Below are 27,567 nucleotides of genomic sequence, written 5' to 3'. Positions count from 1 at the left end.
TTGATTTTCAAGAAGAAATCATTTTTTTACGTATATTATAATTACTGATATATTTGGATTAACCTCTAACATCTTATATTCTACTTTCTATTCGCCCACTTCTTTAATTTTTTTTCTTTCTTGCCCTTTTAGATTGATATTTTTTCCTTCCACCATTGAATATTTTCTCTGATAGTTTGGGAGGTATAAACTATTTCTCTATAGTTTTCTACAGTTTATAGTTTTAATAGAAATTATTTTTAAAGTTTTAACACTACACATTTAAAAATAGTAAAGTAACCTATTAAATTCTAAAGCTAAATACATACCTTTATTCTTCTGAATGATACAAGCATCTTAAAGTGGCTTAACTCCAGTCATCCATTCAAGGTAGTGATAATGCTTCATTCAGTTCAATCTTGAATTTTTAATCCCACAATGGGATTCATTATTGTTAAAATTTCATACATTTCTATTAAATTATATTTTTCCATATACTTAAAATTTTCTTTGCTCACCATTCATCTCATGTCTCAGATCTTTGTCTTTAAGGACATCCTTTAGAAGTTACTTTCATGAAGATATTTGTGTAATAAATCTCTCAGTTTTGTTTACCTGAAGTTGTCTTTATTTTGACCTTTTTCTTAAAAGATGGTTTTATTGGATATACTAACTGGCATATAGTCTAAACGCCATTACTTCTTTTTCTCTGCACTTTGATTGTGTTATTGCACATTCTACGCCTTTTATAATTTGAAGCATGGCCCCAGTTCTATAGACCATTTTAGTTTCAGACCAAGGCAGAGTTACAATTTGGTGACACACATTTCTGTGACATACATTTTTTTCTTTGACTCTAGTGCCACCAACAAACTTGATGGAAATCCAGCTTCTCCTTCAGAGTCTCTATACTGTCCCTCGGAGTTCCCCACAAACAAGTCACTTCTGCTATGGGTAGCAGGTACCATTTTCTCTGCCAGGTTCTCTGCCTCCTGCAGGCCTCACCCATCTATGAAGCCACATGAGAGGATGTACCTTTGCTGAATGTTCCCACCACACAGTTCTGATGTTCATGCCATGCCAGGGTTCCCTCATCTCCAGGCCCCTGGTGGTGCTTCTTCTTGGCAGGCTGTGTCACATGGAGAGGAAGGGGCAGAGGGCAGAGAGGTGAACGGAGGATGCACTTCAGCTGCAGGGGGTTGGTGGGAGAACTCCGTATATGGCAGATGTGAAATAAGAGACACCGTGCTCTTTTCAGAGAGACCTGGTCCTCAGATGACTGATGTGTTGTTAACATGATAATCTCAAATGCCTGTCTTTTTCTTCTTTAGAATGAGATCTTTCCCAGGTTCCTCTTTCTTCCATCAGACAAATAGCCTCCTGGTGGACCCAGCCTATAAGCCCTCCCTTCATACCCAAGCATACCTGAATCCCAGGCTGAAGATCTGTGTATAAATTAATGCTGGAGCCTCCCCAACAGCATAAATTGGATGTTTTATAAGTATATTTATACCCTTATTTTACCATAACTTTCTATCTCATTCTTTACTGCGTCTCTCTTAATTTGCTTTACGTTTAACTACAAAGATTTGTATTATTCTTTGAAAATTTCTCTGTTGAAGGAATTATCATTTATTTAGCTGGCTTCAACCTTCATTCCTGTACTTTAAATATAATTAAGCTCCTCTTCCATTTGTTGGTGGTTTCTTGTACATTTAAAAAACTATTTTACTCATTTTTTAAATTTCCTGTTTTCTATTTGTATTTTTTTTTAGCTGATTGCATTTTCAGGGCTTGAAAGTTGAATTTCTTGATGTCTGTTTCTTCTTTTTCCCTTTGTTTTCTTCATTTGAGAATGTTTTGTGCTTATTTGTATTTCTAATCCTTTTCCCAGTGTTGTTAAGACTTTCTCTGGTGATTTACTCCTTGGCCCTTTTGATAGACTTTAAAATTAACTGAATAAAGATTTTGTTGAAGAAATTCAGTCTGCCTTATTTTAGACATTTTTATTTCAACTTTTACTTAAACTTAATTGAAGCTTTATAAATATTATTTAATCTGTTCTGTATTCTCAAATGAACATAACGACCATGTTCATTGTATTGCAGCTAAAGCCTCATAAAATGATATTCAACTCATGTCTCAAGACATGTTGGCCACAACCGGTGAGACCATCACTGACCCTAGAGAAAAGCAAAGAAGTGGAATCTTTAATATATATAAAAAAACTTGGCTTGAACTTCCAGAAATATAAATGTTTTATTCTTTGTTCTCACTTTAATATCAAAGTCCAATAGTAAAACTCTCTGTTTTCAATGATCACATTTATCTTAGGAACTCAAAACACCATCAGAACAAATATGAAATACTATGAAATACTAATAAGCTTAATCAGTGAAATCAGCACTCTTAAAGGGAAAGATGTGTGTGTGTGTGTGTGTGTGTGTATAGAATCTCAGCCACTTTTTGATTTAATTCTGTCATGCATTGAGCTTCTTATATGTTTCTGGAATTCTATATATACCTTGGTATATGTAAGTTTGATATTGTGTAAAGTGATTTAGAATTTTATCTTAAAGATATGCATATTCTACAAACAATAATTGAATACATTTATTTCTGCGTGTGCCAGTCTGCATGAGGTGTTTGTTTTTAACCTTTTCAAAAACCTCCTTACTCTGACCTTAACATTGGACAAGAGGGACGGTACAATCATCACTGAAAATGCATTAGTGCTGGCTCATCAATCAGACGCAAGTCATCTATAGAAATGTACCGAACAATCCTTGGCACAGAACAGTCTGTTCCCAGGAGTGTCTCACCTGGCAGCCGATATGGAGGAGTTTTCCTACCCATTTTCTACCCATTTCATGCTCCCCTGTGCGCAGTCTTTCCCCCTCCTGCTCCCCGTGGAGCCTGCTACTTTTAAGGGTTCCTCTCTCTCCACCGCTTCGCCACTGGCCTTCTAGGTCCACCTTCACACACCACCTCCTCCCTCTTCCTACAGTCTTATTCCTTCTCTTTCTCCTTTGACTGCGGATACCTGCCATGCAGTCCCCACTATTTTTCTTTTCTTCTGGATGAAACAAGAAAGGCTTCAAATCCAGGGAGGTTTGGGGAAATTGAAAGAAGCCAATTAGAAAAACTTGTACTGGTCTGATCTCAGTGCCATATCTCTACGACATAAACAAATCTTGGCATAGCCAAGGTCTGTCTCTTGCAGGATACCTGTGCACTGTCTTAGCGAAGAGACCCTCTGTCTACTATCTTGCTCTCCGGAGCAGTGAAAAGGGGCTCTTTTTTGCCATCCAGGTTTTCTAAGTGCATGTTCCAGAAGGGTGACGGGTGTGTTTTGTGTTCCAGTGGGTGCAAGAAGGAGAGAAAACCTCTCACATTCCACATCTGTTGAAAATGGATTTGAACACATCGAAAAAGCCATCACAGATGGTGTTGGGCAAAACATAAGTGGAAAACTGTAACATTTCTTGGTAAGTCTTGGTTTGAAATCCACTGGCTTACAGTGAAGTTGGGAAAGTAGATCTAGACGGGCACAAGAGAGTGTCAGGTTCAGCCCATGACATTTTTATTTTATTTTTTTATGACTATAGGTAGATTATTTGCCATGGAAGTTTTTGGGTTTTTTTTAACATCTTTATTGGAGTATAATTGCTTTACAGTGGTGTGTTAGTTTCTGCTTTATAACAAAGTGAATCAGTTATACATATACATATGTTCCCATATCTCTTCCCTCTTGCATCTCCCTCCCTCCCACCCTCCCTATCCCACCCTTCTAGGTGGTCACAAAGCGCAGAGCTGATCTCCCTGTGCTATGTGGCTGCTTCCCACTAGCTATCTATTTTACGTTTGGACATTTTCCCAACCCTTCCTTGAGCAAGTCACGCGTGCATGTGGTTAGTGAGGAGCTTGTGGTTTTCGAAAGGTATCTGCATTTGGAGCAGGATTCCAGCTGGTTGAGCAAATAATATAGTTCACTCTACACCTGCTCAGCATAATGGACATTTTCAATGCTTTCGTAACCCCTACTCTGGAGTGAGGGACCTGAGCTTGAAGATTTGATTGCTGATGCGTGTGGTCGTTTGAAATACTCCTGGACTTGTCTCATCTGTTTTTGGCAGAGTGCAGTTACAAAGTTAAGCTCAAAATTCTGTAGGGAAAGCAATGCAAGTGCCAGCTTTAAATGTTCTTTGGAGATTTTTTTAAAAAGACATTTATATGGAATTTTCCATATTGGTAAAATATACATTTCAAATGTAAATGGGGACATTGCTAAAGTCATCACCGCTTATTGAGATTTGAGCCTATTTTCATATGAACTTTAGAACACGCCCTGGGGTAGTATTTAATCCTTATAACAATGTATTTGACTGTCATTATCTAACTTAAGGGATGCCTAAAAAATAAAAGCTAGAACAATATAATTCAATGCACAACGATTAAGTGTGTTCTTTATCTAAGGGAGTATACACTAATTCTTTACAGTCTAATATCATCCAGATCCCCATGCTGATGATTTTTAAGATAAATAGTGTAAAATCTGCCCCACGTGAAAAACAGCATAGAAAAAGGTAACATATGCATGTTATAGAATGCTCCCTAAAATGGTCGGGGTTAATGTCCTCAAATATCCTTGTTGTTATGTCTCATCTGAACCTCTGAAGCTTAGAACCATCCAGCGCTCATAAAAGTATATGTTTAGGCTTTTATTAGTCTTGAATATTTAAATGATAAAGGACCTAAACAATGCAAAAAGTGTTTCTTAACATATGAGCTATAGAAGAGTATCCAGGAATATTCATTCATGTTAATCACTCACAGAAAGTTTAGTTTTTAAATAAATTTGGGAAATTCTGGATTAAACAAATTTAAGCAGGATTCTTTATTGAAATTCTGTATGATATGTTAAGATGCCTCATGGCTCTAGATAGCATTCAGGCAATAAATATTTATCCAGTCCCTACTGTGTGCCAGGAACAGCATCATATTTTGCTCAAACAAATGTCAACAAATCAGATATGGTTTCTGTCCTCACAGGGTTTTTGAAGTAATGGGAAGGGAGAGATTAAACAAATAATTACGTAAATATTTAGGTTGCATAAATATTTAAATTGTATGGTGCTATAAAGAGAAAGAAGAGGATGCTATAAGAATGAACAAGAGGTACTAATAAATTGGAGGAAGGATTTAGGAAAAGACTCTGGGAAGAAGTGAGATTCAAGCTGAAGCAAAAAGAAGTAGAAATTAGCCAGATAAAAAGGGGCATTCCAGGCGGAGCGAACAGCAAAGCCAAAGCCTTGAGGCAGGAGAGAGTCTGCTATACTGGAGGAAGAAAAGACCAGTGGGGCTAGGATACAGTAGACAAGAGGCCCACGGAGAAGCAGAAGAAATAGTGAAGGGTAAATTCATGCAGAATCTTATAGGCTATATGAAAGATTCTTATTTTAAGTGAATCAGGTTTTAATGAGGGGACTGGTGTTAAAATACCTTTTTCCTGAAGAAAAATATAGTATTACATTTAGCATTGCCCAACTGTATTTGACCATGGAAACATTTTGCTGAGAAATTTCCTGGGAGCAGTATCTTCAGAAAACATACTGCCTACTCTAACCAAGGATTATGTCCTCAGGTTGTAAGGGACACAAAACAGTAGAAGAGACTTTACCAGTTCAAATTCATTTATCAGTATCGAAACATTGAGAAGCGTGGCTGCCAGCATGGATGGATTTGGTGTTCAAATGTTATTAGGACTCAGTTTCTCTTCATCCATCAGCCTTCCTGTCCCTGTTTTAGTTTTACTCTGAGGCTCATTTCTATGACCACAGAAGCTATAGGATTTTCCCATTGCGGGGGCAAGGGGAATGAATCATCTCCTCACATGCTCCCAGATTGCATGCCAGTGGGAAAGAGAAGGCTCTTTCACAACATTGGCAGAAAAATTCCATCGCGTCGTGCTACCTCTCATTGATGTGCCCATCTGGAAACCAATCATGGAAGTAACCAAAGTAACAGGATATGTGGATGGGTTTAGGCCTAGGTAACCTATAGCCTTGACTATTTGGATTCTCAAACATAAATCTAGGATGAATACCACAAGAAGGAACAAGGTTGGAGAGGCAGAGATCAAAACCACAGTACAGATTTTTTAAAATTTTAGTGTTTTAAATTATGTGGATATGTTTGAAGTAATCATGTTGTATTTCTTGTTAAAAGTATAAGAGGGAAAAGCAATAAAGTTCTAAAATAGTACAAATGAATGTGCTTGTGTTGCTTCTGGGTGGTTATAGAAAGTAGAAAAATTATGGAACAGTGAAATAGGACACTTCTGTTATTACTACCACTGACAATTCACTTCCATTCATGACTTTTTTTTTTTTTTTTTTTTTGGTCTTTTCCATCTGCATGGAAATTGGTCTACCTAGACTAGTGAATCACTAAACAAATGATGGCACTGAAATTATGTCAGCAACCCTTCCATACACACACACATGCACACACACACAAATATAATATGTATGCATATATGTGTATATATATAACATACATGCCTTTACAAAAATATAAATCTTCAGGATCATAAAAGATGATTTTACGGTTGGATTCTTTAATCAAAATATTCTCTAGAGTACTTTTAAGATAGTAATAAATACTGGAATTTATAAGAGGCAGTGAGTCAAACTACTGAGCATGTAAAATAAAGTTTAGAAGTATAAAAGGGAAAAATGCTCTTCTATGAGAAGATTATATGGTCTGAGTGATCAAAATAGACTTAGATAAACTGTGGAGCCTGCATAAAAGCTACAGGTCAAGGAGAAGCTATGACCCTTACAACATCAACTAGCAACATATTTTTAGTCTTAGAGAGGGTGCTTAACACTTCTGGTCATTTATACTTTGTTCCTCATTTTATGACTGTTGTCTAAAAATAGTTGGGGCAGATGGGCAGGAATTGTTAGGGAGGAATTTGTGGATAAAATGAGACTTCGGGGAATTCTTTTAAAGGGGGCTGTTGGAAGTGCATGGTAGAGAATCCTAATAGGATGTCAAACAGAGGGGGAAATGGTTTGGCAAATGCAATTTTACTGTTCCCACCTCAAAAACAGGTCCTATTTACCTCAAGTCACAAGACTGGTTCTGTTGCAAATTTCTTAAGGATTTCCAGACTGGTAGACAGCCAAGGCTAGATTACATTTTCTGATTTCATTCCGGATATTTGTGTCCCTGTATATTTCTCTCTCATCCTAGAGAAAGAACAGAACTAGGTTTGCCTTTAGAAGTGAAGAGAAAGGCAAGTATGTACTTTTTCTTTCTCTCTCTCTTTTTTTTTTTTTTTTTCTTTTTTGGTCCTTCTGAATTAGGTACATAGGTACAGAAGTTTTAAAGCCAATGGGTTTAAGCATAAATATTATATAAATGTACTTTTTTACTTAGCAATCATTGAGTATTAGAACACTTAGTTTATAACATATCCATCAGTTGTCCTGTGTCATCTTATTGGTTGATGTGCTCTTGCAAAAGTCCAGATTTACAAGAGCTTATTCCTATAATCTAAAATGTACAGATGTTTATTCTTAAATATCTGTATCTTTAGATTTTGTAAGAAAAGGGATTAGTAAACAACCAATTGTCACATGGCTCTGTGAAGTAAAGAGGGCATCATTAGAAACGTTATTAGAATTATCTTAATAATATAACTGCTGCAATTATTTCCTGAATCATACAAAATCCCATGCATGATGTCCTGGTTGCTTTTAAGTGTTATGCCATGTTTATTCTTTGTTTTAAATGATAGATTCTTGCACTCTATATAAGAATATTAATATTTGTATATGTTTAGTTAATTAAATTATGCTAAGGTGATGCATTAAACATTTTTTAATCTCTCATGCATACTTTATTACTAAGATATTGAATAACGTACTTCACAAAAGTTGGTAAACCAATTAAGGTAAAAAGCTGACATTCAAGAAACAGTGTAACTGACTGAAGAGAGTAGCAACATGAAATCCCAGTATGGGCTGTAAATCTACAAGGTGAGAGCAGATTGGAGGTAGAAGATTCCAGGAGAAGTCCAGGAAAACAAACAGAGTAAGTTAATAAATACATACAATATAATTTAGAAAATAACCTTACTATACCAGATCAATGGTTATTAACCATGATCATCTATCACATTAGAATAGTCTGGGGAGCTTTAAAATGATATCAGTGGCTGGGCATCACTAAAGAGTTTTTGATTTAATGAGTCTGAGTGTGGTAAGTGGTGGATGTGGTAGGTTTTGAAGGGGAGAGTATACTTCAAAGGCAGAGGGCTGAGTTCATCACACTCCAGGGCAGAGAGTTGAGTTTATCATACTCATTTCATGGCCATTATTGTCATTGGTCCCTGCCGATCCCACTCCTAATTTTTTGATTTCCTTTTATCCCTATGCCACACTTCATTTCTTCTCCCAGCATAGGAAACCATTTTGATTTCTTATATAACGCTTTGTATCTGTATATATAACTATGTATGTATGTGTGTATCTGTTGGTATAACAATACAAAATGGGTATTGCTTTGAATACATCTATTTAATTATGGAAATGCCAATGAGTGATGTATCTCCGCTCCTTCTTTTACTCCTCGAGGTACTATGTTACAAGGCCATTCTATGTTGTTCTGTGTTCCTCTAGTCCATTGCTGTGGGATGAACAATTTACATGAGGCAACAATGGATTATTATTTCTCATGATTCTAGGGCAGTCCTGTTGGTTGTATATGGTCTTACTTATGTCTTTGCAGTTGGATGTAAAGTCTTTTAAGGACTGGGGCAGCTGAGATAGTTTGGCCCCTTTCTCCTTGCGGTCTTTCATCTGGGCTTTTTTACATCATGTTTTCTCATGGTTCCCAGAGAGTAAAAGCAGAAACTTCAATGACTCTTTTAAGACCTCATCTAGGAAGCAGAACAATACCATTTCTTTCACACTCCATCGGTCTAAAACAACTCAAAGTCCAGCCCAGATTCAAGAGGCAGGGAAATAGACTCTGCTTTTTAATGAGGTAGATAACCAAGTCACATTGCAAAAGGCATGGAAAGGAGAGGCATGCTTCATTGGGAATATCACTGTAACCATCAGCCATATAAGTAAAACAAACAAACAAAAATCATAACTGAAGGAAAATGAGAAAATGTAAAATAAAGAGTAGGCCACTACATGGCACTGAACAATATTTACATAATCATCATAATAATGTAAATACTATTTATCAATTTGAATAAAGAAAGGGTGATAACTCTGGAAAGGCTAAATGCTCATCTAGCATCATAAAATATCAACAGATAATTTATAAAATCAATAAATTAAGGAAAAGTAGCATAGTATAATATTTTTAAAAATTAGAGTAAATACTCAAGGAAATAATTTGAAAAATTAGTAATTGTTTCCTGTGAGGAATGGTTTTTGGACTGGAAAATCAGAAATTTCTGGTTTTTGTTATGGGCCTTTTGTCAATTTTGTAAAATGTGCACAGAGTTATTTAGAGTAAAAGTATTTAAAAATAGACACTAGCATATTAAAGTTTTGTCAGTTATTATTAAACTAACATTAACATTAATTGTTTTAAGGAGGATTTTTTTTCACCATGAATCTAGTTGTTTAGAAATGGCATTTTTTAAGCTTTATTGAGGTATAATGAACAAATAAGAATTGTATTAATTTAAGGTGTACAACTTGATGTTTTGATATATGTATGCTTTGTGAAATTATCACCACAATCAAGCTAATTAACATAACCATCACCTCACATCTTTACCGCTTTCCTTCTTCCCTCCCTTCCTCTCTCTTTCTTTTCCTCCTTCCTTCCTTCCTCCCTCCCTCCCTTCCTTGCTCCCTCCCTCCCTCCTTCCCTCCCTTCCTTCCTTCTTCCTTCCTTCCTTCCTTCCTTCCTTCCTTTCAACATATAAGATCTACCCTCTTAGAAACGCCAAGAATACAATATGGTATTGTTAACTATAGTCACCATGTGGTATCTTATAAGGAAAAAAACAACCGCCATGTTTTATTTGGTATCATATTTTGCACCGAACACATATCTGAGGATTTTAATCTGCCACATTATATTTTTTGTTTATTTTCTTTTAGATTCCACAGATAAGTGAGACCATACAGTATTTGTCTCTCTCCATCTGACTTATTTCACTTAGTGTAACGCCCTCAAGGTCCATCCATGTTGTTGCAAGTGCCACGTTATTTTTTAAAACAAACAAACCAAACTAGGAGGGAATTATGAAAAAAGTTGACTGATATGATGGCTAAATTCACATTAAAGTAAAACTCAAGAATTCTGATTTTCTTTCTCTCAATTTATATAATAACGTAAGGAGCCTCTTAGAAAATATATGCTGTGAGCTAGAACATTATTTTTAGCTAATCTTCCTTAGCCTCATCATATGGGTAAAACAGAAAAAAAATACATCCTTCTTCAGTTTACCTCTCCTACCTTTTAAGGTTTTCCATGGCAGGTTCTATTCAGTTCTCACAACTTCTGTGAGCTCCCACCACCCCAGCCTGGACCTTGTGTTTTATCTCTATAGGTCGTGATGCAACCAATTCCTCCTACACTCATTAAACCACCTTCTTTACACACAGGACATGCACGTGGACTTATCTACCTATGATCCAGTTCCCAGAGTTCTCAAACTAGCTGTCTTGGTGCCAAGTCAAGGAAACTCAGCAGAGATAGAACAGTGAAATTTTCTTTCATAATGGCCCCCACTCCCTAGTCTCCAAACGCACTGAATCATCTACCTATCACCAAAAGCACAAAAACCTGAGGGTAAATGTCTATTATTACCAAGTGCTGATGTTTTTCCTCTCCTACATCTACACTGCATTTCTTTCTCTCCACCTTCATTAATTAAGGTGTGCTTAAATCCCATCTTGATCACTGTAGTTTACTTTTTAAAAAATTCAAATTCTGGTACCAACCCATTATTATTAATTATCAGTGTTTTCTCTTCATTTTGGAAAACATGACATTCTCCACTTTGGTATCTTGCACTGTTTCCAATTACACTTTTCAATGAGTTCCACTTTTCTAAAAGTAGGATGGATACAGCAGAGAGTGCTTATATGAGATATAGATTTATAAAAGAAGTTTTTACACAGAATTGGTCAGGATTCTTCCCACAGCAAGTGACAGATAAAAAGAATTAAAACTGTTTTAAGTTAAAAAAATAAAACTTTATGCATGGCTATCCAGAGGCTCAAACAATATTAACTGAACTCCAACTTACTCTATCCATCTTTCAGTTTTGCTTCTTTCTGTGTTGGCTCAAGTCTCAAATACTTTCTTTTCCTCATGGTTGCCACCAACTTCAACTTACAATTTATCTTCTCAAGATTCTACCCAATGATTCCAATAAATGTCTTAAAATGGAGTCTCATAGCCTCTGATTGGGACACATGCTTATTCCTGAGCTCACCACCATGACCAGGTGACCTCAGTGATCTAATTGGCCATATCTTTGTTATATGCCACCTCTTGCATCTAAGGGTGGATCTTTGTTATATGCCACCTCTTGCATCACAATCCTGTGCAGAAGCTGCTTTTTCTGAAGATGGATAAAATCAGCAAAGTTGTAATTAGAGTAGGTTGAGAAAGGCAGCTATGCTTAATGTTGAGAAAAGTGCTCCAGACCAAGAAATAACTGCACCTTGTGGAGAAATAATTGGATCATGTATAATGACTGGTGACCAAGAAATATCCAACATTGTTTAGGAAAAAGACTGGTCTACATATACGGAGACCTGGCTTCTGGTCCTGATTTATTAATTTGCTACGTGATATTGGCTAAGGACTTTACCTCTGTGGGCTTCAGTTTTCTCATCCTTAAAATGTTTGCGTGTGCATGTGTGCATATGATTTCTGTTTTCTAAGTTCACTTCCAAGTACTGAGATTCTATAATCCAGCGGCATGAGGAGAGATAAAGACACATGGATAAGAAAAGTATTTTGAGAACCTGTACAATTGCATTATGGCAGTTGCTGTGCTGCTAAAATAAATACTGCAGAAGAGTTCCATGCCTGGGAGTAGAATGACATCAACAACACTGGCAGCCAGGATCACCAAGAAATGATGCAGGGAGGGGAGAGTGCCCTGAGCTCACCTCCTCCCACAGGCACACCAAAATTACAACTATTTGTAGAGCAAATATTGATGATAAAAGACCAGAAGACTAGCAGAAAAGATCTTCTACATCTAAAGATGTAAAGAAGGAACCACAACAACATGGGTAGGAGGGGTCAGAGACAAGGTATAGTCAAGACCCATACCCCTAAGTGGGTGACCCACAAATGGGAGGATAATTACAACTGCAAAGTTCCTCCCCAAGGAGCAAGGGGTCTGACCCCACACGAGGGTACCCAGTGCAAAGGTCCTGTACCAGGAAGACAAACCCCCAAAATGTTTGGCTTTGAAGGCCAGCAGGGCTTAATTTCAGGAGAGCTAGAGGGCTATGGGAAATAGAGACTCCACTCTTACAGGGTGCACACAAAATCTCACACATTCCAGGACCCATGGCTGAAGCAGTAATTTGAAAGAAGCCTGGGTCAGAACCACCTTCTGATCTTAGAGAACCTCCTAGAGAGGCAGGAGGCAACTGGAGCTCATCCTGGGGACATAGACACTGGCAGTCGCCATTTTGGCAGTCTTGTTCTACCATGAGGACACTGGTGCTGGTGAGTGCCACTTTGGAATCCCCCTTCTAGCTTATTAGTTCAGGGACCAGGCTCAACCCCCCAGCAGTCCAGCTGCCTTAAGGCCCTCTGAGCCCTCTGAACTCAACAATGAAATTGGTAAAGTTGCAGGATACAAAATTAATATATAGATCTGTTGCATTCCTATACACTAACAACAAACTATCAGAAAGCAAAGTTAAGAAAACAATCCTATTTACAAATACATCAAAAATTTAAAAATACCTAGGAGTTAACCTAACTAAGGAGGTAAAAGACCTGTACTTGGGAAACTATAAGACACTGATGAAAGAAATTGAAGATGACACAAACAGATGGAAAAATATACCGTGTTCACGGGTTGAAAGAATAAATACTGTTAAAATGACCGTACTACCAAAGGTAATCTACAAATTCAATGCAATTTCTATCAAAATACCAATTGCATTTTTTATAGAGCTAGAACAAATAATTCTTTTTTTTTTTTTAATTTGTATTTATTTATTTATTTATGGCTGTGTTGGGTCTTCATCTCTGTGCGAAGACCTTCTCTAGTTGCAGCAAGTGGGGGCCACTCCTCATCGCAGTGCGTGGGCCTCCCACCGTCGCAGCCTCTCCTGTTGTGGAGCACAGGCTCCAGACGCGCAGGCTCAGTAGTTGTGGCTCACGGGCCTAGCCGCTTCGCGGCATGTGGGATCCTCCCAGACCAGGGCTCGAACCCGTGTCCCCTGCATTGGCAGGCAGATTCTCAACCACCGCGCCACCAGGGAAGCCCTAGAACAAATAATTCTAAACTTTGTATGGAAACACAAAAGACTCTGAATAGCCAAAACAATCATGTGAGAGAAGATCAAAGCCGAAGGTATCACACGCTCTGATTTCAAACTATCCTACAAAGCTACAGTAGCCAAAACAGTATGGTACTGGCACAAGAACAAACACACAGATCAATGGAAAAGAATAATGAGCCCAGAAATGAACCCACACTTATATGGGCAATTAATCTACAACAAAGGAGGCAAGAATATACAATGGGGAAAATACAGCTTCTTTAATAAATGTTGTTGCGAAAACTGGGTAGCTACATGCAAAAGAATCAAACTGGATTACTCGCTCACACCATGCAAAAAAATAAATTAAAAATAAATTAAAGACTTAAATATAAGATCTGGATCCATAAAACTTCTAGAAGGAAACATAGGCAGTAAGCTCTTTGGCATTGGTCTTAGTAAATTATTTTTTGGATATATCTCCTAGGCAAAGGAAACAAAAGTAAAAATAAATAAATGGGACTACAAAAAACTAAACAACTTTTGCATAGTGAATTAAACTATCAACAAAATGAAAAGGCCACCTACTGATTGGGAGAAGTTATTTGCAAATGATATATCTGATAAGGCGTTAGTATCCAAAACATACAAAGAACTCATAAAACTCAAAATCAAAAAAACAAACAACCTGATTACAAACGGGCAGAGGATCTGAATAGACATTTTTCCATAGAAGATATACAGATGGCCAACAGGAGCATGAAAAGACGCTCAATGACACTAATCATCAGGGAAATGCAAATCAAAACCATAATGAGAAACCTCACACATATCAGAATCCACCATATCAAAAAAACAAGAAATGGCAAGTGTTGGAAAGGATGTGGAGTAAAGGGAACCCTACTGCACTGTTATTGGAAATGTAAATTGGTACAGCAGCTATGGACAGCAGTATGGAGATCCCTCAAAAATTAAAAATAGAACTACCATCTGATCCAGCAATTCTACTCTGGGTATTTAACCAAAGAGAATTGAAACACTAGTTAGAAAAGATTTATGCACTCCTATGTTCATTGCAACATTATTTACAACAGCCAAGGTACAGAAACAACCTAAGTGTTCATCAATAGATGCACAGATAAAGAAGATGTGGTATATACAAACAATGGCATATTAGCCACAAGAAAGAATGAAATATTGCTATTTGCAACAACATGGTTGGACCTAAAGGGTATTATGCTAAGTGAAATAAGTCAGACAGAGAAAGTCAAATACTGTATGATTTCATTTATATGAATCTAAAAAACAAAACAAATGAACAAACATAAAAAAATAGAAACAGAGTTTTAGATACAGAGAGCAAACAGGTAGTTGCCAGAAGAGAGGGGGGTGTGGGGATAAAAAAAAAATGAGGGAGATTAAAAGGTACAAACTTCCAATTGTCAGATAAATGAATCATGGGTATGAAATGTAGTGTGAGGAATATAGTCAGTAATTCTGTAATATCTTTGTATGGTGACAGAGCGCAACTAGACTTATCATGGTGATCATTTTGAAATGTATAGAAATATCGAATCACGATGTTGTGCAACAGGAACTAAGATAGGTTGTAGGTCAGTTATACGTCAAAAACAAGCAAACAAACAATTAGAAAAAGAGATTAGATTAGTGGTTACCAGAGGCAGGGATGGGGGAATGGGGATTGGATGAAGGCAGCCAAAAGATAGCAATACTAACTTCCAGCTATACCATAAATAAGTACTAGGGATGTAATGTACAACATGATAATTAACCCTGCTTTATGTCGTATTTGAAAATTAAGAGAATAAATCCCAAGAGCTTTTATCACAAGGAAAAAGAAGTTTTTCTTTAATTTTGTATCTATATGAGATGATGGTTGTTCACTAAACTTATTGTGATAATCATTTCATGATGCAGGTAAATCAAACCATTATACTGTACCCCTTAAACTCATATGGTGCTGTATGTCAATTATATTTCAATAACACTGGAAGGAAAAAAAAGAAATGACTCAGGGAGACGGTAAGCTCTCCCTCTCAAGTGCACATGGTCCAACATAAGAAGAGAGTTGGACAGTTGGAGAAGGCTGGCGATTGACATGGCCACACGTGAAACTCCTTTCCTAGAAACTAAATTGTTCCTAGAACTAACCCCATCCAGCAACATGATTGTAGCAAGGAGCAACCTGGCCTCAGTTACTAGATCAGTAGTGGGCTCATGAGCCAAAGTGGGCTAGTGAACCTTTTCCTCAGAAATTTGAATATGGCATAAGCAACTTTTCCCTGTTGAATGGCTGACCTTATAAGCCTTGGAATATGTTAATGGTCATGACTTCCACCATATGGTCAAGATAACAGAAGAAACAAGAAAGGAAGAGAGAATTATCAAGTAGCTATTCAGAAATGTGAATAGTTGAGAGACAGAGAGATCCCTGCTGGTTGTGAAATTCCTCTTCTAATTCTTCTTGAGACCCAGTGGCATTCCTGTCCTGGGGTTCTATAAGACTCCCCAGTATTATGTTAAATTATTATTAATCAATCATTTCTTTCCTTAAGTTAATTTGAATTCATTCTAACTCTTACCAGCTGGTGGTAGCTGGAGTCAAACACGTGTTTGATCATAAGCTAAGCTTTTACTATTTACTGTAACTATTGGGGTTTTTTGTTGAATTATTAGATATTCAGTATTAAAAATAGATTGATTTCTTTAATGCCCCTACATTTTATGAAGTGGGCAATATTATCCCCTTTGTACAGATGAACAAACTGACTGATGTTTGTTTTTGTTACTCATCCTGAATCAGACAGCTATTTAGTGGTGAGGCCACTTTCTAATAGACTTCCCTTAGCTAACTAATCCATTTAACCTCAGGCGTATGGTTTTAGCCACTAATTCATAAGATTAGGTTAGATGATTTGCTAGTGGGAAATCTGATATAGAGAAAGTGTACAAAATACTGATTTTCCTAATACTTTTCAATTTTCCAGAAAATCAATATAATTCTGGGGTAGGAATAGAGATAAGAGGAGAGACCGGTGGGTGATCAGGGAGCCTGTTATCAAAACGTATCTTGTTATGTCAGATCTCTGTAATTCTAAAAACTGGAGACTCATGGAATTGCGAAGGGAAAGGAAATTATGTAAGGGCTAGTCATTTAGAAGTGAAGTCTGTGCATCATTTGGCTGGTATTTACCAGTGCCAGAGGTCAAAAGCTACCACTTCAAGCATTAGTGGATTCTCCCTCAATGAATTTCTCCCAGGCTGTAGGACTATATAACTCTTCTCAAGTCTAGCAGGGTTGCTTTCACAAGTATTTTTAATCACAAACATTTGGTTGGCCACAAACACATTCCTGTACAATTCCTTCATCGGTGGCTTCTTAAGAGTGAACTGAACTGTTAACTTACTTTTAAACAAAACGGAATAGTTGAAATGTCTGACTGCTTCCTATCAGTATAAAAAAATATGAATTTGTACAAACAGCTGCAACTCGTTCAGTAAGATTAAGTTTTACCCAAAGAAGGACAAAAAAAAAGTTGTCTGTAACAAGGGAAGACTAATGTTCTCAATGGAAAGAAATGAATATACCCACAGCTTTTTAATGTTGGTTAACATAAAAATGGCTTTGAAGATTAAATGAAGAACATCCTTTCTATTGTGATTCATCTTATTTCCAGATGATTAGTAGTGTCAGACCATAAAGATTGTAAAATTACTAAAGAAAATGGGGGAGTAGGATTTGGAGTACACTACAAAAATTCAACAGCAGTAACTATAAAATGGTTGCTCAAACTTTGTAAAATGGCATGGCTGCTTTATAAAGAATGGCAAAAATATGCCTTTGAGGTCTTTCCTCATGGAGACCCCTAGCAATCTTTCCCCATGAGTGAACTAATTGGTATATTATTCAACTGACCAAAGTTACATAACAATATTAAATAGCTGTTAAATATTTTATGAGCACTCATAACCCACCACTGCCAATTAACAACTCCTCCAAGCATGCGTGGTGCAGTAGCAGTAAGTGAGAGGGAAGCTCCTGCAGCCACTGGCTGTACATCTAAGCACTAATATCTGGGCTGAACCACAGATTTCATGGTCAATCCCTGCTCTTTAAAATCAGAAGTGGGCGTTCTCAGCCCACCAGAGATGAACAGTTTCTTAGTAGCCAACTTGTTCATCAAATCATTCAATAAGTCATTCAGGAAACACGGCACAGAGGACGAGAGAAAAGAGTCAGGAGCCAGCTGCCAGGTGTGAATCTTATCTAGCTTTCCCACTAGGGCATATGGCTTAACCACTGTGTAACTCAGTCATAATCAGTCAAATGGAGATATTGCTAATTCTAACCTCACAGGATTGTTATGAGAATTAAAAATGTTAGTAATTAGAAAACCTTCAGGACAGTGCCTGACACTGTAGTAAGCACTATGTAATTGCTGAATGTAAAAATGAAATTCATTGATTTGTTCCAGCAGTATTTATTATGTGCCTGCCAAAGCTCAGGTGCCATGAGTTGCTCAAGATTGATAAGGTACCTGCCCTCATGGAGCTTACATTCTAGTTGGAGAAGGGAGACAATGAAAAAGTAACAATTAAATAGACAAGATTATGGTAGACACTGAAAATTTCTGTGAAGAAAATAAACTTCAAAATAAATGATGAAATTAGAAGATTTGAGATGGGGAGATGGAGAACAGGTACTGGTCAGAAAAGCTGTCTTTAATATTTAGTATTTGATGAGAAGGTTCCAGCCATGTGAGGCCCAGAGAGGAGACCCAGAAGGATGAGGGAGGATAATCTAGTGTCAGAGGGTGGGGTCAGCTTCACAGGAGCAGTATGGAGAGAATGGGGATGGAGGGCTTTCCCAAAGAAAAATTTAAGTGCTCCTAGCAGAACAAGAAGTGGTGGATTCTGGACAGGCAAGCACAAAATATTTCTATCAGATATTTGAAGGGTTTTAACCAAGTAAATGATATACTCTTAGTTACATTTATTAGGTACAATATTTTTGATCCATAATTTGACCATCCAAAAACAATTTTTCTTATTTTTTTATAATTTAAAATAAATTATCTCTTGAGCTGCTATTCTCCCTGGTGTCAGAAAATGCAATCTTCTCAATGCCAAGTAAACTCAATCAAATTAGCAATTTCCCTGTTCACCTCATTCCTCTCTTTTCAGCTGAAATGATCCTCATGCCAGTGGGCTTATATAACATCATGTCTTTATGAGGTTGGGTTTGGAAGACCACCAGGATTGTGGTCCAAGTTCCTCATGTGTCTACTCTGCCCACTGAAATGCATTTCATTTCCATCCTTCTTTGTGTTTTGGCATCTGTCTCCACTGGTATCTGTGGAGAAGGCAAGTTCCCATCTGACATGGAGGCACTGGTCCACACACACTGCATTCTCTTGGATCCTAGAAAACCCTCTCTGGGGCACTTCTGCATCCTTCTGAGGACCAGAGAAACTTTCTGACTCTCTCCAATATCATCAAAACTTGATGGGGTAGGCACATCCAGCCCCTCTGCCCTGTGTTTACTTTTCCTCTGTGAATCACCTTGGATGTGAGGATTGCAAGAAGGTTTCCTGCCTCCTTAGGCTCGCTCGGAGGCTGGGCACATAAAATCTGCTCTCTGATCCTACTACACCTCTTTTGCAGTGGGGACGATCTGGAGAAGATGACATGATGCACTCTTCCAGAAACTACCAAACCCCAGTCCCTACTGCCCTCTTCTCAGGCTCTTCTTCTCCTGCCTCAGCCTGAATTTTTAAAACAATTTAGGGCAGAAAAACTGGCTCTTATGTTACATGCATTCTTTTCAACTCTATTGGTTACACACAATGATTTTAATTTTGGTAATCAAAAGCCAGGCTTTGGAAACTCAAAAATCCTTTATTACATCCTATACCCTTTGCTTAGCATTTAAAAAGCCGCTTTTTTTTGAGAACTGACTTTTCTTTTCTCTGTTCAGTGTGACCTCCCTTCTCTAGTGTGAGCCCCATCCACACTAGCTGATATCTGAACTCCCCTCTGTTGATAAAATTATGTGCTCCAGATCCATTGTCAGTCTTTCTGGGAGAGTGAGGGATGTATATTAACATGGTTAGTTTTTCTAAACCTTGTTTTCCAGGTTACCACTCTCACCTTGTTTATATCTTTTCCCAAGATAGAACTTCCAAGAGCTCTTCCAATGCGCAATTGTAAAATTCAGTTTTTGATTGTAAGCAACAAATATATACTGTGGCTATTTTAAGCAAAAAGGGTTTACTTGGATCACATCCGGGGCTCACAGATGGAATGACATACAGCAGGAATTTAGGAAGCCTGTCACCACTACAGTGGTAAAGAATAACCTCTGACCATGACTATATCCTTGCATCATTTACTCAGGTCCAGGAAGAGAGCATCTCATTGGCCTAGGTCACATTACACCCACTGCATGCAGTGGGCCATGGAGAGGGGTTATCTGGTCCCCATGACGCTGTAATAGGAAACAGAAGTTACTTCCCACCAAGACTGCACACAATGGGGAAAGGATAACTCCCTTTACAGAAGTCAAGACAGGATTAGGAAGGTGAAGAACTCCTGGACAGGCAAAATGACTAGGTCCACTGCCACAATTCTATGATTCTATATTTTATACAAAATATTGCCTAGATATCACTAAGGTGCTATTGGGGAATATTACAGTGACCTCTTTCTAAAGATTAACAATGGAAAAAAATCCTTCTACCAAGAAAGAACTTGTTAGACAGTTTACTTAATTCCTCCTCCTATGCAAAGATTTAGTTATGTTATATGCACAGGGTAAGAGAGCACAACACTGATATTCAGGTCCTCTGCTGACCTGGACAGATCATTCTTTTCTATTAACAAATAGAAAATAAATGAAATGTTAGAGCCAACATAAGAAAAACAGTTTGGAGAACAGTCAAGGGATATAGAAAGAGTAGGGTAAAAGAAGGGGAATGAGAGGAAGTCAGAAGTGTGAGAAGGAAAGGAAAAGAATTCCATTTACAAAGATGCTTCAGAAAGAGCTGTAAATGAAAGACAACAAATGAATCATTATCATGAACTGAAGGAATATCTCTATTTTCTTGCCTCTTTCACTCCCCTTCTCTATCTCTTTCTTTTTCTCCCCCTTTCTCTTTAATTTTATTTTGACACCAATATCCATTCCCTGGTATCTGCTATTGGGCAAAAACTTGTGAGGTAATTTCTGCAATCTCAAGTATACTCTTCACCCAAACGATCACCACAAAATGACAATTCAACCAAAAATTAAAATACTACACAGAGAGTTCCAGGAATTTTTCTCTCTTTCCTTTAAAACTTCTAGAATCACCTTTAATATGTTCATTGGAGCCAATCTGTAGCTATTTCCCATACAAAGCTGACTTACAGATTTGGTTTTTTGTCATGTTAAAGTGGTAAATAATCATAACATGCTTTGAAAATGTATAGTTTTGTGTAAATCTAAACTACAGTTCTAGGTAAGCCTGCCCACAAACGTGTTTCCACTAAATCTGAACAGCCTATACCCAATGGTGAGAAACATGTAGAACTCCGTTTCCCTAGCGTTAATGATTTCTTCAACAGAAGAGTCCTTTAGATCTTGGTTGGATATAGACCACCAAATTCATTCACCCAGTTGGGTGTAACTATTAGATAGGTGTGTCATTGGACTGGCTGCAAGTTTTTGATAGCATTCAAGTTGTATGGTTTCTTGTGATTCAAGTTGTATGGCTTTTAATGAAAATTAAAAACAATCACCATTATTATCTTCAGTAATTATTGAATGCTGACTGTCTTTCAGGAACAATGCTCAGCACTTTAAATGCAGTGTTTCATTCAATCCTGATAACCACCTTATGAGATTATACATTGTTATGTATTGAGGTATGTACTGTCGTTCCTATTATTATCCCCATTTTACAGGTCTTACGAACAGCTAATCCGTAGTAAGCCATCCTTCAAATCGAGGTATGCTTATTCAAGAGCCCATGAGGCATTATATCCTGAAGGTGATGGGCTGGAGCATTTGGGCAAGGGATGCTTTATCATATTTAGCTTTGTAACCAGTACTTAAACTTATGAGACTGATGATAGTAGTCCAACATGTATTGAGTTGATTTTTTTGGAAGAAGTACTTTTCCTAAGCTCACCAAGACACTCTTGTAGCGTATCTTCTGTTTTACTTAGTTCACAGCACTTCTCCAATTTGAATGTGAGTTGAAGAGAGCAAGGATTTCACCTATCTTTTTACTGCTGTTTTCAGAGCATCTTAAAAGGTTGACTGACCCATGGCGTGTGCTCAATGAATACTCACTGAATGTTGAAATTGCATATTGAATTTCAGCCATAAAAATAAGCTCTGCACCAGATACCCAGATGAAATGAAAATCCAGCCCCATGGATAACGTAATCTGCTTTCCCAGTTCTTTCCTTTTTGCATTCATCTGTACGCGTGTGGGCATTTGTATATATTTGCCTGTGTGCGTGTTTGTATACTAATGGAGATTTAACAAATTTCCATGTCTTTGGGGGAACACTCAGAGTATCTTCTCCAGCCTTAGTAGCATGGAGTTTGAAAATGTGCCATAGACAAATATTTAAAGCCCCAATTGCCTTTGAAAATTATTTAAAAGGACAACATATGAAAGTGATTAAAAATATGAGCTCTTAGTCTGGCAGCCTAGGTTAAAATCCCTTTAAGTTCTAATTTTCTAATTACTTACTATATTCTCTTTATATTTCTCATGCAAATATTAGCATTTTCGTTCCCTTGATTACAATGTTAATATATTTTGTTTCATTTTCTATCATATTTTACTGGCTAGATCTTCCATTTGAATGCTGAATAGAAGCAGTAATAGCTAGAATCCTTATTCTAGTCTTGACTGTAAAGTGAATGCTTTAAAATAAATTATGATAGTTGTATATTCTTGTTAGATTTCCATTAGTAATTATTCCAGTTATCAACTTATTTCCTCTTGGCTCCAAGTATATACTTTATTGCCTGCTCTTTGAAAATGGAGATGGGCCCTTTAAATATTATTCCTTTGACAGCTGGCATGACGTTAAACTTAGGCAGTAGAGGCAGTAGAGAGCTGTTGCAGAAGGAAAGGGTTCTCCTTCCTGGTTGCATTGCCCTGTGCTCACTGGACCTGCTCCTGCAGCTCACAGGGATTCTCCAGTGCCTATCTCCTAAGGTACAGGCAGCTCTTCCAGCATCTGGCTCTTGAAGCACCACAGCTTCTCCAAGCCCAGGCATCTAGAGAACAGGCAGCTTCTCCAGCATCAGGCTCCAGTGGTACACGCAGCTCCCCCAATGTCCAGCTCCTGCAGCACAGGCCACTTCTGCAGCACTAGCCTCCTACAGTGCGTGGAGGTCAGTAGCAACTAGTGGCTAGCAGCTTCCACTGGCGTCCCCTTGTATTGTTTCATTGCATAGTTCCTCCAACAGGATACCTTCCCATGAATGACTTTCCCCAAAATTCTAAAGTAAGTTTTTGGCAACTTCTAGAGGGTAGATTTCCAGCAAATTCCACTGGCATGACACTACAGTAACTTCTCTGCCCTCCTTTTCTCTAAGGAAGTCAGGACCTTAGCTAGGGGGAGAAGACGAAGGGTCATCCTTGGCACTGTATCTCAACCCTAGGGGTAGTGCTGCCTCTTACTGTTCCCATATTCTTTAGCGTTCTCCATACTTTTCACTAACCAATCCCTCACTTATTCCAATAGCTTGTTATAGTTAAAATTCTTTAAGCTTTCCCTGTTCAAATTCCTGTGTTGTTTCTGTCTCCTGATTGGACCCTGATTGATTTGGCAGGGTAAGTATGTTTTCTTCTATACTTATTTTGCTAAAATTCTTATTATAAACATTCTGAATGGGCACTGAATGTAATCAAAGGCCTTTTATGCACAAACTGAGATAATGATGTCTCTCTTTTTAAAAATTTGATAATATGATGATATACATTAATTTTTCAAAAATATGAAGCCATTCTTTCACTCCTGGGATAAATCCAACATGGTAATGATTTTTAATGCCCTGTTATCTTTGATTTTTCCAATGTTTACTTAGGATTTTTGTGTATATGCATAATACACACAAGTTTGAGCTTTTCTGTTTATCCTTACCTGGTATTAGTTTCAAGCTTATGCAAACACTATGAAAAATCTTGGAAAGAGTTAGACCACATCTATCATCCCAGTTCCTTTTCTTTCTGGCCTTTTCTTTTTCTTTGAGCAGCTACTATAGAATCTCTTTTCATTTTCCTTGCCTTTGCCTTAGATCTCCATTATCTTTAATTTGGGCCATAACAAAGTCTCCTCCCGTACCCAAATTGATTCCTCCCCTACCCATGTAGCTATCCAAATTATCAGTCTCAGATAGTCCCCTGTTTTCTTACAGAATAATATTCCTGAAAACTTATCAAAGGCAAATATATGCAAGCCACTAATGGAATTATGCATTATAAGAAAAACTCTCTTTCTGGGAGACTAAAAATTGATCCCAAATTCCTAATTGCAGTTCACCTTTTAGACACAGACTTCAAAAATTTATAACTAATATGTCATACATGTTCTTTTACTTTGTTCTTTTCTTTCCTAATTACTCATGTAGTGAACAGGTTTATGTCCAATGAGTCTCTCTGTTTAGCCTAATGATTCCCATCTTTTTCTCAAGTTTATTAAGTTTATGAGATCTTTGCTTGTTATCACTAATGTCAGCACTTTTGGGGGGTAATCATGTTTGTAAAATAATAAGGGTAAAATGCAGTGAAACATACTCTTTAAAAAATTTCTATGCTAAGATGCTGACATATTTATAAATTATAAGGCAAGTACTACCACCAAAAAGATGACTGACAGAATGGGGTATAACCATGTAAATTTAGAACCTAAAAGGCAATTGTAGGGCTTTCAAACATAATGGCTGAAAGCGAGCACTGTTTGAAAATATTAAAGTGGCCAAGGGCTCTATTTACAAAAACTTTGGGTGTTTCCTCATTTCTTTAAAAATAAATCTAAACTTTTGAGCATGTCATTCGATATCATCTGCAATCCCTGCTGACTTTTCAAGCTAGAGCTCTCACTATGCTTTTACTTGCATCTCCCCATGTACCACTCACCATTCTCCAGTGCTTGGTTTTCATGCCTTTTCTATAGTTATGACTTGCTGTCAGTCTGGCTTTACCATCTCATCTCTCCTTTCTAATCACACTAATTTTTTCTAAGTCTTTTGGAAATACTAACTCCAACATGAATCCCCTCTCTTCTCCTTCAAGCATCTTCAGAACAAATTAATTTTCCTCCTATGTTCCCATAATACTTTATTTCTTGAAGATGTAACTTCTGATTGGAGATAACTGTACCAGTTTGGGGTACAGTATAAATCACATCTTCTTTTAATATTTCAATTAAATAGCTTGAGTCATCATTTAACCTCTTTCAGTAATTTCTTCATATTCCCAGAGCTTACACTGTAGAACAATTCTGAGAACAATAAAAGTTCTAATAACTGTTGGCACTTATGTAGTACTTACAATGTGCATTTTGTGTACATTAATGCATTTGGTTGGGACAACAACCTATAAGTAGATCTTATTATAAGATCTATTTAATACAGCAAGATATTGAGGTACAGAGAGGTTAAGTAACTGGCTCTGGATCACACAGCTGGCCTCTATCACCTGGGTGCATCCCTCTGAGCCTTACGGAGAGAGACACTGCAGGCAAAAGGTGAAGAAACTGGTTTTGTGAGTGACTGTGAAACCCAAGGCGGCACAAGAAGCTTTGGGGGCTCAGGTGAAATGAGGCAGAGTAAGAGAGAGACTCTTCTCACTTCTGAGTGGATTTCATCCTGGCTTCAGTGCAGTGAGGATTCACGGGAAGGCAGTGGCTCAAATACCATAGAGGGTTGCCTTTGGGCAGCACTGGAAGCCAGCATTCTTAGCACATGTGCTGGCCTTTTCATGAAGGGCATAAACAGCATAGACACGGGAAAGGCTTCAGGTTCAGAGGATATTGATGAGGGAAGCACTTGGGTGTTAAATATTGTTGGGGAGATCTCTCTGGAAATGCCAAGAAGTAACCAGGTGAGACTTGGATAAACTAAACTTAAGTCCTCCGTATCAAGAACTGGGCAGGAGACACTGAAATCTTCATTGTTATGATTAATGAGACTCCCCAGTGCTTATGGCTTTGGAAAGTCAAGAACAACTTTGGATACACAGATAATCTTATCTATAATCCACAATTAGCGTTCAAGATACGAATTATTATTTCTACCTTAGATGTTTGAAAAACTGGAACTCAGATAAACAAATAACTTACTCAAGACCAGGATTCTTGTAAGTAGCAGAGCTGGGGTTCAAACCCAGTGATTTCTGACTCTGAGGTTCACATTCTCTCCACTGTGCTCTCTGTCTTCCTGTAACAATGAAAAAAAAAATACTGTGGTGTCTTCTGTTTGACACACACAAGCGAAGCATTCCTTTCTCAGTACTTGGCATTTCTCATGACCTAGAAATTAGAATTCATTGATATTTTCATAAAATGAAGTCCCCAGTGAAGAGTTTTGTCCTCACCCAAGTTAGATAAACCTCAGAATGCTGCTACAATCTGATGATTCTCAATGTGCTTTTCTTTAGAAAATGTGAGTGCAGAGTATAGCTATCACTTTTAATGTGTGGATAAGTGCGTATGGGGACCCCAGCCATCCACTATCACTTCATATGCCAGACACATGAGGCAGGACCCTCCATTTCCCATAGTACACAGTCCAGCCTCATGTAAGTTTTTTTTTTCATATTTACAATAAAATGTGTTTCCCAAGACATTATATTCCTCAAAACTCTGCACATAATCTTTTTAAGAAAGAAAATTTAAGAAATTCTCTGAACCGCTTCTCTCACTAAAAAAAAAGAAAAAGAAATTGTGTCTCAAATAGGAAGGAGAGAGGGTGTTACAATATCATCAATTGAAATATAACCCAATCAGGGGATTCTTCTGCATTAAATTAGATTCAGTTCATATCAATTTTGATGAAATTGTAAATTTGATTTTTTTTAATAGATCTTTACTGGAGTATAACTGCTTCACAATACTGTGTTAGTTTCTGTTGTACACAAAAGTGAATCAACCATATGCATACATATGTCCCCATATCCCCTCCCTCTTGAGCCTCCCTCCCACCCTCCCTATCCCACCCCTCTAGGTCATCGCAAAGCACGGAACTGATCTCCCTGTGCTATGCTGCTGCTTCCCACTAGCTAACTATTTTACATTCGGTAGTGTATATATGTTGATGCTACTCTCACTTCACCCCAGCTTCAGAGTGTGGTGAAAAGGGAACCCTCCTGCACTGTTGGTGGGAATGTAAATTGATACAACCACTATGGAAAACAGTATGGAGGTTCCTTAAAAAAACAAAAATAGAACTACCATATGACTCAGCAATCCCACTACTGGGCATATACCCTGAGAAAACCATAATTCAAAAAGAGTCATGTACCACAATGTTCACTGCAGCACTATTTACAATAGCCAGGACACGGAACCAACCTAAATGTCCATTGACAGATGAATGGATAAAGAAGATGTGGCACATATATACAATGGAATATTACTCAGCCATAAAAAGAAATGAAATTAAGTTATTTGTAGTGAGGTGGATGGACCTAGAGTCCGTCATACAGAGTGAAGTAAGTCAGAAAGAGAACAACATATACCGTACACTAACGTATATATATGGAATGTAAATTTGATTTTTGTCATAGCAAATGTGATTATGCATTAGATTTAATTCTGAGTAATTTATGATACCATAAATCAGAAGAAACTTCAATCCATTCCAAAGAAGGGGGAACACCACTGCTTATGGCCAAAAGTTAAAGTTTCATTGAGAAACTTAGTTCAATTGTTTGCTGATCAGGGAAGCATATCTGATTCATTAGGACACCCCCGCTGAGCGTGTGAATGCTCCCCAGGTGGGCTACTTCAATCTGCACCTACTTCTCTTTCTCTCTCAGCCTAGCTGAATTGATTA

The 27,567-nt window shown here is 37.6% G+C and overlaps 1 long non-coding RNA gene across 1 annotated transcript; it reads right to left on the bottom strand.

Moving 5' to 3' along the window:
* Nucleotides 1-600: 600 nt before the first annotated feature.
* On the bottom strand, nt 601-27,567 carry LOC309615220. The gene is made up of 2 exons (XR_014236643.1): nt 25,854-27,567; nt 601-2,162 (listed from the first exon to the last, which is right to left on the bottom strand). It is a non-coding gene; the product is annotated as an uncharacterized lncRNA (long non-coding RNA).

The sequence above is a fragment of the Balaenoptera borealis genome (genome assembly GCF_965194805.1).
Source record: "Balaenoptera borealis genome assembly, chromosome: 17".
NCBI lineage: Eukaryota > Metazoa > Chordata > Mammalia > Artiodactyla > Balaenopteridae > Balaenoptera > Balaenoptera borealis.
This window is presented reverse-complemented; position numbering and strand designations above follow the sequence as displayed.